This window comes from Pocillopora verrucosa, chromosome 13 (genome assembly GCF_036669915.1).
Source record: "Pocillopora verrucosa isolate sample1 chromosome 13, ASM3666991v2, whole genome shotgun sequence".
NCBI lineage: Eukaryota > Metazoa > Cnidaria > Anthozoa > Scleractinia > Pocilloporidae > Pocillopora > Pocillopora verrucosa.
The window spans coordinates 13,542,631-13,556,963 of record NC_089324.1 but is presented as its reverse complement, the minus strand read 5'-3'; the positions used below and the strand labels follow the sequence as shown (position 1 = coordinate 13,556,963).

The following is a 14,333-nucleotide window of genomic DNA, read 5'->3' as shown; positions in this document are numbered from 1 at the left end:
GCCAATGAAAACGAAGACTTTGGACGAAACTCAAGATTTAAGTTAGTTAGCTGATGGCGATGACTAAAAAAATTCGAGTTGAGGATAAATTCGAGTGTGAAAAGTTTTTTAACCGAAGTTCTACAGTACTTCTTTTACAGATGCAAAATGATTCCAAGCATCTGTTTGTTTTGAGTGGGATTGCTGAAAACCCTGTGTACATAAATAGTGACAACTCTTCGATGATATAACAACTAATCAACTCTGCTTTCGTGACTTAGACCGAGGGCCCCCGTGTCGAAATTTCAGGGTCACTCTTTAAGAAAACTTAACTTACAATTTCATAGCAGATTGCTTCGCATTTTAAACTTCAATCAACTTTTTAGAGTTAAATCGCTTGCAGAGAAGTCCACTGTGGCCGTAAACTAAGAGATTGCTGAACCGGCGAATTTAGGAGTTAGAGGTTAGTGAGCTTGTTTCTAGATGACTACAGAGAAATATGAGTGTTCAAAGCATAAAAAGCTACGAAGCATTGCGATTTTTATGGGTTAGTATGACTTCATCTGACTTCAAACTTTCATGTGGAAAATCCAAGGCCGCTAGCGTTGAGAGAACGAAGTGAGACGAAGAATTCTGTAATCCTGCGTGCCTTGAAAATATAACAATTATATTTTTTTAACTTTGCTCTTATATCAGCTAATGAGAGTTCAAAGCACTTAAAAGTCTTGGGTAATTTCTCATTAGAACTTGAAACCCTTAACTCAATGAAAATTATAGTATGTCGGCATGAAAGTGCCTTCGAGCAACACATAGATCTTACGGAATGTTTTGTGTACACAAACTCAATCGAGAATGTAAATGAAGGATGTTGATAATTGATGGTAAATTATATCTATTAAATTACTAGTCTGCTTCTTTTGTTTAAAAATAGTGTAAATAAAAAGAGCGAAATAACCGTCAGTAAAGTTTGGGAATGAAGATTCAAAAGATGAACTATGTACCTGATTCAAGGAGGTGGATGGTATTTTGCAAGAGAGATTGGGACTAAACAAACGATGCATTCGCACCGTGATGGACGATGTCTGTCTGTATTAATTTTCATAACGTCATTTCTGATGGGCTTGAGAGGAAAACCTTTGTACGAAGAGAGGGCAGGTAAATATGAGTTTTTAATTGAAATGAAGTAATTAATTTTGTCATGCTTGAATTAAGGCAGTGATCTGTTAGGAATTCGTTATATTTCTTGTCGTTAAGTCCTTTGCTCTTGCAATACTATGGAATACTATATAATGATAATGAAAATGATGAGTTCATAAAGCGTATTCTCCATATTGACATGTTCTAAAACGCTTTACAACACTTTTTGGAAAATTGGGCGAGACTGTATTAAGCAATTCACAATTCTTGAGAGAAAACTTTGTAGGTGCTCCCAATCTAAGAATTTTTTGGAAACATGGCCAGACCATAACACCGGCAGCTATGTCCCCTACTCTTGAATCGCACAGATTTTTTTAACGTCCCTGACAGCCATTAAAGAGACTGAGGAGGCTTCGGTTTGTCGCCCTAATTCGATAAGTCTAGGATGTCTAACCATTCGCAGATGTCATGGCAAAGGCAGCGTATTCTCCTACATTGCTAGTGATTTATTCAGAGCTAACTGTTCTTGTTACTTCTTTTTGACTTTTTTTAGAAATGACGGTTGCTTCATTGGAGGCCTTAACAGGAGCTTTTCCAGGAGCATTTTTCAGTTGGCCAAGCGAGATAAAGGTTAGATACTATAAGTGATGATTCCTTCTCACTAAATAAAATCTGCATTTAAAATGCGCAAAAGGCGACGATTAATGACTTTGTTATGACTGATAAACTTTCCCTTTTTCTTTTATTCCGATTCCCTTTGATTTTTAGGCTCTCATATGCCTCCTCGAATACACCTCACTGTGGTTATACCAAGTAACTCCGTCGTAGGACCTAAAAATTTCAACTTAGTCAAGGAGTTCGTGGGGGACCTGGTGCAAGAGTTCAGTATATCCCCTTCAGGAACTAGAGTCGCAATGGTTACTCAGTCCTCCACTCCTCGCATGGAGTTCAGCTGGTACAAATTCATGAACGTTGAATGCACCCTTGAGGGAATATCATCGGTTAGGTAAGATTGTACCCCAAGAAAGGTCAATATCAGGAATTGTAATCTTCCAGCCTTCTCTATGTGTCATTTCAGTAAAAAATTGTAAGGTGCAGTTTGGTTTGTGTATAGAACCAGCACGGATAAATTTATGCTATTATTATTGATTTCATTAAGAGTCTCTTTTATCTTAGGATTTTGATTACCTTTAATCCTCTCTGTTTTACTAATCATTAATTCATTTATTCATTTATCTATTTATCTCCTTTTACCAACAGGTTTCAAGCGGGGAATAGATCCTCCTTAAATACTCTCCTCGACTACGTCAAATCAAAGATATATTCGCCCGCTAAAAATGCAACGAATCCAGTTCATCGAATCTTATTTATTATTACGGAAAGCGTTGCCTTGAACGATACAAAGCAGACCACTTCTCTCGCCAAAGAACTTCAGAATGACGGTGTAGATATTTTTCTATTAACAGTTGGCAAACACATGACGATCGACATACCAAATATGGTGATTGGTAAACCCTTTAAAAGGCCTATTTTTCAGGTTAACTCGTTTCGAGATCTCCCCAGACTAGCTAAGTCTTTCAAAGGCAAAGGTAAGTAAGTGACGAGGCGTTTATAAGTGGAGAGTTGGCCATATCGGTGAACCCTACGTAACAATCGTATCGGAATTGAGCACGCCAGCAGTAAGGAACTAGACTTGAAGAAACATTTTGTAAAAAATCAGAACAAAATTTAGAATACCAACACAATCAAGAAATTTCTTGATATCGGATCGCTTGTCTGTCTTATCCTGAAGCGCGTGGTGGGTAAGGGAAATCCAATTTAGCCTATAACCAGTCATGCCGACGTACAAACAGAACGCATGTCAATGGTTTCTTCAATTTAAACCTGGTCAGTGAAAGGTTGATCAAGTTTTTATTTTAAACTCTCGTTGGTCCTTTGTAAATCTTTTGTTTTTCAGTTAGGTGTGCTTATCATTATTTAGAAAATTTAGGTTATGATCTTAAAACAGTCATTCTGGAATGCTCTAAATATCCTTGTCTTGAGCAATCTCACTTGCCGAGCTCAATTTCCCCTTAGTCCCTTGCGGGCGATACTCTCGTTTCCCGCCCACAAGGGATTAGGACAGCGTGAGCTCTAGAAGCGAGATTATGCCTTGAATGACGGTTACCACATGATGATTGCCACAATCATTTTGGAAACATTGCAGCTTCCTTTTCCAGGACTTAACCGTAGCTGCTCAATAGAGGGCTTCTCCTATGATGAGTGTGATCGGCGCTGCCGTTGTATAAACGGAACATTTACCGATTGTCACAGAATACGAAAGGACTTTATGGAAATGCCCCTCGAAGAGCGGCGCCGCTACGTGAAGGTCCTTAAAGTAGTCTCTACACAGGACCCCTACAAAAAGACCTATGATCTAGTTACAAGACTCCATCCAAAATTCTTCGATATCATTCACCAAAGACCATTTTTCTTCCCATGGCATCGGTGGTACTTATTCATCTTTGAGAATCTTCTGCGTCATGTTGATTGTCGCGTGACTGTGCCGTATTGGAACTGGGCCCGAGCTGTGTCGCGCAATCGCTTATGGCGTGCCACAGACATACGGGATATCTGGAATCCAGGACCTCACGGCCTGGGCGGTGACGGTGAGGGTAAATCTCGCACAAGTTGTGTCCGAAATGGACCTTTCCAAGCTGGAAAATGGTCTCTACCGGAGTGGTTATTTTCTAAGTGTCTCTCCAGACGATTCGACCACAGATATTATTTGCCAAGTGAGGAGTACGTTAAGGATTTAAAGAAACTCTCGTGGAGAAAATTTCGCGCATTTGAATCTGGGGTGAGGAGATATATGCACAATGACTTGCACAATGCAGTTGGTGGCACAATGTCGGAGGATGAATCTGCAAGCGCCCCTGAGTTCTGGTCTCACCATGCTTTCCTTGATAGATCTGGTCTGACTGGCAAGATCATGGCCCAAAATACAAATTCGCGTATTACAAAAGCATAAATGTACTCTTACCGGGTGGGAATCACTTCGGTTGGCAGTTTATGGACCTACAAAATCAGCCCCATTGTATAAGGGTGTTATATGAGGAGCCCAAGGGCGAGAAAGTACCCGATGGTGTAGATGATAATCGTGTCAGATATGTCGATGATGTTAATGACGACGACGACGATGATGACAATGGTATTGATGACAGTGATGATGATGATGATGATGACAATGATGATGACGACGATGAACATTAAAAAGACGATAGCCATTCTGACGATCATCACAAAGATGTTAATGCAAAGGGTTTTTTCAATGAACACAAAAAACACAGATAATCATGAGATTTAGTTTGCACAAAAATCTTGCGTTAGTAAACTGATCTCTCTAATAAGAATTGACCAAAATGCCCGGTTAGCGGAAAAAGGAAACAAAACAGAACAAAAAGACAAAAGAAATAAAATTTATTTAATTTTTTCTTTCTTTGCTTTAGTATCTCTTTAAGTCTACCATGATTTTTTCTGGTTAAATAAAAGGAGTCGGTAAAAGAAAATATAAACAATAAAATCCTAAGGGATTAACTCAATTTGTCCAGTGTTTGTGTAATTATCTTCGAATTAGGTACCTTTGTCTGACATCAACAGTTCTTTATGCTCTGCTATAGCAGATTCGATGGCCATTGGCTGATTTGAAATCATGGGTCCTTTCACTTCCTGTATTTTATCAACTAGTGCTGGCAAAGAGTTCCTTCGTTGTTTAGAGCAATATTGTTCAGTGTTAAAAGTGGGAATTTCATTTGCACATAGGACTGAGACGGTTCAGGTACAAAATTACGCAAAATAGATACAAAAGGTGCAAAAGAAAATCTAACACCGGGAAACAATGCTTCAAGTACAGCAAACTCGAATACATGTTGAAAAATATGAAAAATATTGCGCTCTCTCGATGGAACGAAAGTGAGACATGCTTTTGTTTGTTTTCAAACAACATATTCGAAGGTATTTCGCCCCAGTGAGATTTACATTATCGAGTTGGTGTCGGAGTTACTCTGCTGTTCTTCTGAAGGAGCGTAAGTCAGTCGAGTTCAGCACTTTTGCAAGAGTTTTAACATGGAACGTTACAGTAAAATTAAACAAATTGGTTCAGGAACATTTGGTCAAGCATGGCTGGTAGAATCAATCGTGAGCAAAAGGAAGTATGCTCTGAAGGAATTGGGCGTCTCTGAAATGTCGGAGCAGGATCGCCATCTTGCTTTGAACGAGGCGAAGATTTTGTCCAAGCTTAAGCATAAGAACATCGTGCGTTACAAGGAAGCCTTTGTAGCTTCAGGAAAATTGTGTATCGCAATGGAATTTGCGGAAAAAAGGTACGAGAGAAAACCTTGGCGTATACTTTGTGTTTTAAATGGTGCGGTCAATTGATGCTTGATACTGAGTGAATTGAACTCCTTTCAAAGCAAAGCTGTTGTCTTAAATTTCAGGAGATCTCTACACTAGAATCAGAGATAGGAGTGGAATGCATTTCCCAGAAATAGTAAGTCTTAGGAATGTAAACAGTTTAAGAAAACTTTCACTTTTTTAAATACCCGCAAACTTGGATTTACATTTCGCATAAAGGCTTACTTAAACTTAGTCAAAGGAGTTATATGTTTTCAGAAGATACAATGCATCAAGGCATGCAATGAAATCAGATCAGCGAAGAAGGCATTTTTATAACTTGAGAAAAACTGTCTTTGTTTTGCTTGCGACAGTTTTCCTTCCTGAGCAAGATTTCTGCACAACCCCACCTTTGAAATTATGCATACAGTTCTTGGAGAAAGAAAACAATGCCGGAAACAATGCATTGCCGTTGGGACTGCGGCTTTGTTTTAAGGCGTGGTCAAACGCACGCAAAATTGCAATGCAACATCTTGCAGCATAGGTAGATCATGTAGTCAGATGTTATGCAGAAGGAGCTGGCCAAACGCTTGCAACATCTCGCAACATCCAAAAATGTTGCAACAAAAATTTGGACCAATTTCAAACTTGACCCAGCACTATCCAACATCTTGCAATACGTTGCTGCACGGTGACCAAACGTGTGCAAAAAGTTGTTGCGCAACAATGTTGCAAGATTTTGCGTTGACGTGTTGCGTGTGTTTGGCTGGGCATTTAGTATAATATGAGGTAATATTTGAATGTTTGAATTTTTTGTTCTTTATAACTGCAACGATGACTTTAATTTTCCGGAAAAAACTCCTATTGTAAAATAGAATTTGCGTAATAACTTGTTCCTGACGACGGAGCGGTTATTCGAATGACGTAAGACGAGTATCCCATAGTGTCTCATAGATAAATATACGTCCGATCATTAACAAAGGCACATGCTCTTTTTGAAATTCCTATGCTTCTCAGAATTAATAATGTTTCCTTAAACCTCTACAGCAAGTTCTAGAATGGTTTACACAGCTGTGCCTCGCCCTCAAGTATATTCATGGACAAAATATTCTTCACAGAGGTATGTACATCATACCAGCGTAAATATATTTTTATAGTCCACAAATTAATACGAGATTTATTAAATATTCTATTAAAAATTCACGTTTCAGATCTTAAGACGCAGAATGTCTTCCTTGGTAAAGATGACGTCATTAAGTTGGGTGATTTCGGCATTGCCCGGATGTTGAACAGCACTTTGGATCATGCGCAAACCACAGTTGGGACACCGTATTACTTGTCACCAGAAAATCTGTCAAAAGAAACCGTATCCTTCGTTGAAGTAGAAATCACACGTGTAACTGTTTCGTTGATGATAAACTTTGCGTGACCTCGCTTACATTTTGGCTCAAAAAAAATTTAGAAATTTGTTGGTGATTGAGTGCTTTTCGATTGAGTGTCGTAAATCAAAACCAAAGCAATCAGAACGGCCAATCCGAGGAGAAGAAAATGCCTCTCAGAGGCCACGGAAAGTCGAAGAAAAACCAATAAACTGCCTAAAGCGCGGGAAAACGCGGGCGACCAATTCGGGATTGGTTTTTATTTTTGTTGGTCAGAGAGGGTGGTGCGACACTTATGGACCAATCACGAAGCAAAGTAAGGCAACACCAATGCCATCCCGGCTTACTTTGGACACTCAATTAAAAATGTCTCTTGTGTACAAATGAAATTCCACGTAATAACCTTAAAAAAACTTTTAGCTATAATCATAAGAGCGACATGTGGTCTTTGGGCTGTGTATTGTATGAACTGGTTACGCTCAAACATGCGTTCAATGCAAACAACTTCTCTGCGCTTGTCATCAAGATTTTGCAAGGACAATACCCACCCATTCCTAGGTAAGTAGCCTAGAGTAATCTTTTCATATGTTCTAGGCCTAGGGGCATTTTTTGTGGTCAGCAATATATATATACATATACATATATATAAAATTTAGGCCGATGTTTATGTCAGATGTTGACAGAAAGACAAAAATGAACATGAAATTTACGAGGGTCTCAATGTGTTTAACCGTTAGCCGTGAAACGCCAAACCTTTATCTGTAAGCCGTAAAAAAAAAATCACCCCTTAGAGAGCTTTTATATGTATGTAGAGTAACAGCTAAAACAAAGCTTTATATTATCATGGGCTAACCTAATATGATCGTTATCTGTATAACTAAGCTAAGGAAGGCCTGCAAAATACGATATGGATAATCTTTTCAAGTATTCTTATTTTTAGGCAAATAATCTTAGCAAAATTTGATACCAATTAACTCTTAAAAGTAAGCAGAGAGAGACATCGCTAACTTCCTTTCATGTAAAAATTCTAAAAAACAGATTTATTTGTAAAAAGATGGATCGTTTATAAATGTAGAGTTATTAGTTATAGACAGAGGTGATTCTCTTGCAGACATTATGGGCCACTTTTACAGGACTTGGTTTCTGTTCTTCTTCAAAAGAACCCTGACGACAGGCCCTCTGCGAAGCAGTTGCTTCATGTCCCTGCTATGCAGCCTTACGTGAAGAGGTTCCTTCAGTGTGAGAGGGACAGAATTGATAGCGTTGCCTCGGACATCTCCGAAATTACTACTAGATCAACACACGATCCCTCTCAGATTGTAAGCCCAGGAAAAAAAGAGAAAAAATGCCCTATGGTGAACGTGACAGAGGAATCTAATGCTTCACATCAAGGCGAAGAAATTCAGATGAAACATAGTCAGGCCTTAAAACATCTTCAACAGATCTCTTCTGCGCAACAAAGACTTTCTAGGACACCTGATTCGCAAGATGATGATCGGGCCCGTGTCAAGGCGCCAAAGAAGCAGGAACTTCCAGAGACAAATTACAAAGCGTCAAAAATGCATCAGCCTTTAAGCGTCAATGTAAACACACTAAAGGCGCGGGAAAATTTTCGAGCTAGACCCCCTGTCGACACAAGAAAGCACAACTTGATTAAACTAACGCATGCGCTTCAAAGACGGCACTCCGAACAAATATCTGCACATTCACGCTCTACGGCCAATATTTCAAAGGTTCGGACTCATTCAAGTGGAGCACAATTTGCAAACCATTCTGTTCAGGCGGACGATGTATTTTCTGTCAGTGAATCAACAATAGTCACCGAACGAGGAAAAGACCGCTGCATTGCGACGAAACCGCGGCGTGTTAAGGAAAGAGGGTCGAGTAACGCAGTTTACTGTAAAAAAAGGCTTACTTCCGTGACTAAGGAGAGGAAAATCGAGTCCGCGACGAAAATGGGTCCGCGGAATAGCGACGAGGACATGCATAGAAAAAAGAGAAATCAGTCCACTGTAACTTCTCCAGAGAGAAACAGCAGGCCATTCGAGCAAAGGCAGCGGAGACTCATGACGAGTCCCGAGACTCACGAAGAGGATAAAGAAAATGTAGGTGGCATCGTTTTTGCAGCTGGTCGAAAATCGATCACAAAACTTCAGCTATTCAGTTTTATTGCTGCAACCCAGCAATAATGTGAATTTTTATACACAAAGTTCACAGAGCAATAAGTTTTAATTACTAAAACAACTTTTCTGGTATCTATCGAGAAAATGGTCTTTGAGTGCGTTAAGTCTATTATTAACTTTAGTCTTTAGCCCTTAGCTAACCCTTCGGTCCCTAAGAGTGACTAGCATCTAGTTTCTCCTCACAATATGACTCCTTAATCCCACATTAACTTCACGAGAATAAAGGAGATGATCACCAAAATAAAGAAACTCTGATTTTAAACAAATTCTCCTTGTCAAAACCCTATGCCATGTATAGAGAACAGTATGGAGAATATGCATACTGATGTAAGGGTGTAAATGGTTGATATGAAAAATTTCATTTTCTTTATTTTCTTTGTAGAGAGGCTCTATTTTGAATCCCCAAATTAAAGCAAAGCGTCGTGCTTCATCCGGGGCTTTGAGACAAATTCAGTGCGGAAACATCGAAGATCAACCCATCACCAAGGAAACAAAAGGAATATTTGGTCCGAAAGACGAACAGAGAAAAAGTACGTATACAGTTTGCAAAAAAAGGAAACCTTCCGTGTTTGAAATCCCGGATATCGATGAACGACTGCCCCGTGATAATACAAACAGAAATGACAAGGACTTAACTGACGTGGAAAAAGGAAAGAACCACAGCAAAATTTCAAAAAGTGGAAGACTTTTGAGTTCAGCTACAAAGAGCAAACTGACTCGAACAGTCGAAATTTTGAAATTGTAGATCACGTAATGCCTAAGGCAGTGACCTCTAAAACTGAAAGCGATGTTTCATTCTCTATGTCACGATGGAAGTTCAAGCATGGCGGCGAAACATTGCATCTGGACAGTGTTTCTTCCAGTGATTCGATTTATTGTCGCATGGAGGCCTTACGCGCGTACTTGGAAAACGAACTAGGCACCAATCTTCTGACTGCTGTTTACTACTATGTCATCAGTGTTTCTCTTGAAAAGAATGAAGTGGTGAAGGAAAGGTTAAGGCGATGCTTGGCGAGGACAAGATGACGTACTATCCCGTTTTACTTCAGCTGGTTGCTTGCGAGGCAATCTATTTCCGGTCATCATAGCAGTACGAAATGAGCAAAAATCGTACATTTAATGTAGATATATTCAATAATATTTGGTTAGAATAGATTGTTCCACAAATATAGTTTTAAACTACATTTCATATATTAACTATTCGTGGGTTTTGTTGTAGCGATTTGCTGTGATCTTTTTCAGAGGCTTAAATACATTTTTAATAAAGCTAGAAGCTAAAAAAATTGTCTTCATGAGTTTATACAAGTATCTGCGACGCAGGTTAGTCTCCAAACAGTTATGATGCCAATGAGTGAAGTCTCGCCGAAATTGAGTGGGAGTCGAAATCAGAGTAAAAAGCTAAAAACGAAAATCAAACGACAACTACTGGCTGTACAATATACACGTATTTCGGAGCTATCTCTTTTTGCTCTCTCCAGTACTCTGTAAGTACAAAGGAGAGGGAGGCACCCTTCGCCAGGAAGCTTTTGTGAAAGATTTGATTTTGTCTAATAACCTGACACATTCCTATTCTGCCCTTGTTACTTCCACCCGCTCCAAAAACTTCTCCCGAGCTCACAAAGCACGTTTGAGAGAATCGCCCTATTATGGACGTAACTGCATCGATTAGGGAGTAATGTTGACGTCATAATCACTGTCTTACTGTCAGTATAAAGTAATCAGGCAAAAGTCGGTTGCACAATTCCGAGAATTTTTACCCTAATTCGGATACTTCATTTGGGATCTCTTTTTTTGTGTGTTCAAGAGATAAAGGTTTCAAACGCAAACATGCACACTCTTACAATGTCAATGTAGAGCCGGGTTGTTCCTAGACAAAACTCAGGATCGTCTCTAACTGCAACAAACTGATTTAATTCCACGTAGTTGACTTGTTGACTTTACAGCACTAAGCTTCTTCACGATTCTCTGTTCTTTTTGTTTTTGTTTTTTTGATCAAACTATCGCTCTTATATACATAAAGTCGGAGGATCTAGAAATTTTTAAAGAACTAAATTAAGAAGATTAACACGGTTTCTAAATTGAGTAATTATATAAGAAATAGAACGTTAGCGGGTTCATTTCAACACACGCTGTGTTGGATGACTTCGGGCTCTAGACTGTTCTATAGAATGTTCTATGACTTAGACAATTTTTCGTAACACACATCAATTTATTCTTGACTTAGATAATATTTCGCTGGCGTTTGGAAATTATAACCGTTACTGCCTGCAGTGATGTCTATTGAATTCTAAAAGAAAAATTAAAATCCTTCTTAAATGATAGAGATCTGAATGCAAACCCCAGGGCAGATCAGCTGTGGCGGAGAGCAGACACCATTAGCGAGAATATGAATGTGTTTGACTTTGTAAAGCATTTCAATAAGCACTGTTTAAACTCAACGCCTTTCATGTGTTTTCGATCTCATTTAATGGCCATACCTACCAATACGATTAAGGTCCTAAAGCATAATTTCCTGTTTGTTTAGTTTTTTTTTTTTACGAGCTGTAATTCTACCATAATATAAAAAAAATTAATATATAACTCCAAATTTTTCATAGGGGAATTTCTGCTTTCAACGCATAAATGAGAAAAAAAGATTGAAAGCTGTCAGCGTCAAGCTAACTATCGAACAAAAGTGTAATGTGATAACCATTCATGATCGGTTAAATTTATGCACTGAAAAGAGAAATCCTACACGCATTAAAAGCACTGCTCTGAATAAGAACTACTTTGAGATATCAATCTTTGCTGTGATCTCACCCACGTTTTCTTTACTAAAAGTAAAAAGCTTTCGCTATTTATCGAAAAAAAAAAGCATTCATATTATCCATCCACTTGGAACTGCATATGGTTCTTGGATTCGATATGTAACCTATGATAATTTTTAATGTGTCATTTTAGCTAGACGCTGGATAATTAAAGCGCAATTTTCATTTAAAAATGCTCAGGACATCTCAATATATTCACCAAAAAACACGCCTAAATGAATTTAGTACCCTCAAAATTTTGATGAGTCATCTCGTCGATATTTCACCTTTCCTTATAAGTCATTGAATTTTTCTTAAAAACTTCGAAACTGCCAGTCGAAGTTTACGACAGCACGCCAAGCATATACAATACCGGAGTTGATGGCTGAGTTAGCAATTAAACCAACGTTACCGCGACCACCCCAAGCCTCTACGAGCATTTTTAAAAAATACACATACACTGTTTTAAAAAAAAGCCGATATAGGATCACCATGGTAAATAACAAAAACCTGTACAGGCCGTAAAATACGAAAGTGGTTAGATGACACAGCAGCACACGCGGTGCGTGTTAAACACCAGCACGTTTAGACGGTAATTTGAATACATGTATTCGAGAGCTTCCGTTTGTTTGATGTTGAGTGTCACGAATCTCGTTATTGGTGACGGGCGTCGCAGCAATTGTCGGATAAATACAGGACATAGGCAATAGTGGAAATTATTATATAAAACACCCCACTAATCCATAAGATATATTAAAACAGTTGGTTCAAGATATTTATACCAGATGTGGACCCCTGAAAATAACAGCGAGGTTAAACAAGCCAAATGGATTATCAGATGTAAATTTGGCAGTGCGAGTTGTAGTTATGTGAGGTGGGTACGTTATGTGGTATCTAAGGGCCAAAAATTTCTGTCCAAACTTACTGCTGACATTGGTAAGCGAAGGAAAGTCCCGCAGAATGTAACAACTCAAAAGTTTCGTCAACTGCTGTAAGGAAAGTGAAAAGGCTCTTGAGCTCCTTTGCGCGATAATAAAAAGCTGGCCTGGGCTATCAACCACCCACGGAACAAGGTCTGAAGCAGGCGAGACAACACAGCAAAATTATGGAGGACGGTGAACGAAGCGAACAGGTGTCTTTATGAACAGCTGCTAACACCAGACGGAGTTTTTCCAAAAAATTGAAATCAGCATCAGTGGAATATTAACGAAAACCAGTTTACTAGTGACGATAGTTGAAGGAATAGTTGAGTGTTCTTTGTTATCCACTACTCTTGATCATATGCAGGGCCTCTGGAAGTGTTTTAAAGGACGTTGTTTTGTTTTCAGAGTAGGCTTCCTCAGCGAAACGATATTCAAAAGTTTTCTTTCGTTCTCTATCTATAGATGATTCTTGCTTACAATTTTTCAGTTTCATCTGAAATTTTTTGCTGTTTTTGTTTGTAGAGAACAAACCCCCTTTTAGGGAGGATACGAAGAAATATTTGATTATTCAATTCGACGTACCCATTATAACAATTCATCAAACTGTTATGACAAATCATGTCTGTCATCGTAATTTATGAACTGCATAAGTAAATGTTTTTACCAAGCGGCTAAATCAAACCTTACTGAGCCTCAATGATTAAATTTTATCATAAACACGAACAAATATAGCAAGTCGAACCTTAAATTTAGGCTGGTGGACCTCTGACTACTCCAGGGTAATCAGAAAGCGAAGTAGTCATGCCACGGAACAATTTTGAAAAACTCGGTTCGCGTTGGCCAGTAACTATGTGCATCACCTGCTATGCGGTTGAAAGTGGGGAAATTTTGCGCACATTTAAAATCGTTATAGAATAAATAAGAAACTCTAAAATCCGCAGTGAAGAAAGAAAAGAAGAAAAACTCATTTTTGTTTTTCAAACGCAATAGAGGAACGTTTGTAACAGGAACGTGAACCCTTCGTCAGCTCTTTACGAGCCAGAGTGCGAACAAGACAAGAAAGAGCGAGACAGTTACTGGCTCAAAGATTTCGGCTTTCAATTGCATTTCTTTAGATGTCATGAAAATCGAGGAAAGGGAAGGGACATTCATCTCACATCAGCATTGAACGCGGGTGGCTTTAAAATGATTATGCGAGCATTTTTCATTTTATTAAGACTTTAATTTTTTTAGAAATAGATTTTTCACCATTACTTTCTGAGGGAAAAATGAGAACTATCCACTTTTGGGGCTTGAGAATTAACTCCAGTGCAAAAGAGGTCACAGAAGAAATTGAAACTCAAAGATTAATAAAGTAGAAAATTACAAGCGTTTACTTCAAAGCTTTAAAGGTCGGTAACATGAAGGAAAAAGATTGACAACAGATGAATTCCTTTGTTTTCCCAAAAGTACTGAACATGGTTTATTTGGCAATCAATTGGATCCTCGCGTCGTTAAACAAAATCGCAATCCAGGTCGGATTGATAGCACATTAAATTTTCATAATTGCCTGATGTGTCTGCTTTGTCCGAGCAG

The 14,333-nt window shown here is 38.6% G+C and overlaps 1 non-coding gene and 1 pseudogene across 1 annotated transcript; both read left to right on the top strand.

Annotated features, from left to right (window-relative positions):
• Nucleotides 1–276: 276 nt before the first annotated feature.
• On the top strand, nt 277–4,588 carry LOC131770067 (uncharacterized). The gene is made up of 6 exons (XR_010716077.1): nt 277–442; nt 911–1,134; nt 1,670–1,746; nt 1,885–2,122; nt 2,377–2,705; nt 3,336–4,588. It is a non-coding gene; the product is annotated as an uncharacterized protein (transcript).
• A 632-nt stretch (nt 4,589–5,220) lies between these two features.
• LOC136277636 (uncharacterized) lies at nt 5,221–10,137 on the top strand (annotated as a pseudogene).
• The last annotated feature ends 4,196 nt before the right edge of the window (nt 10,138–14,333 follow it).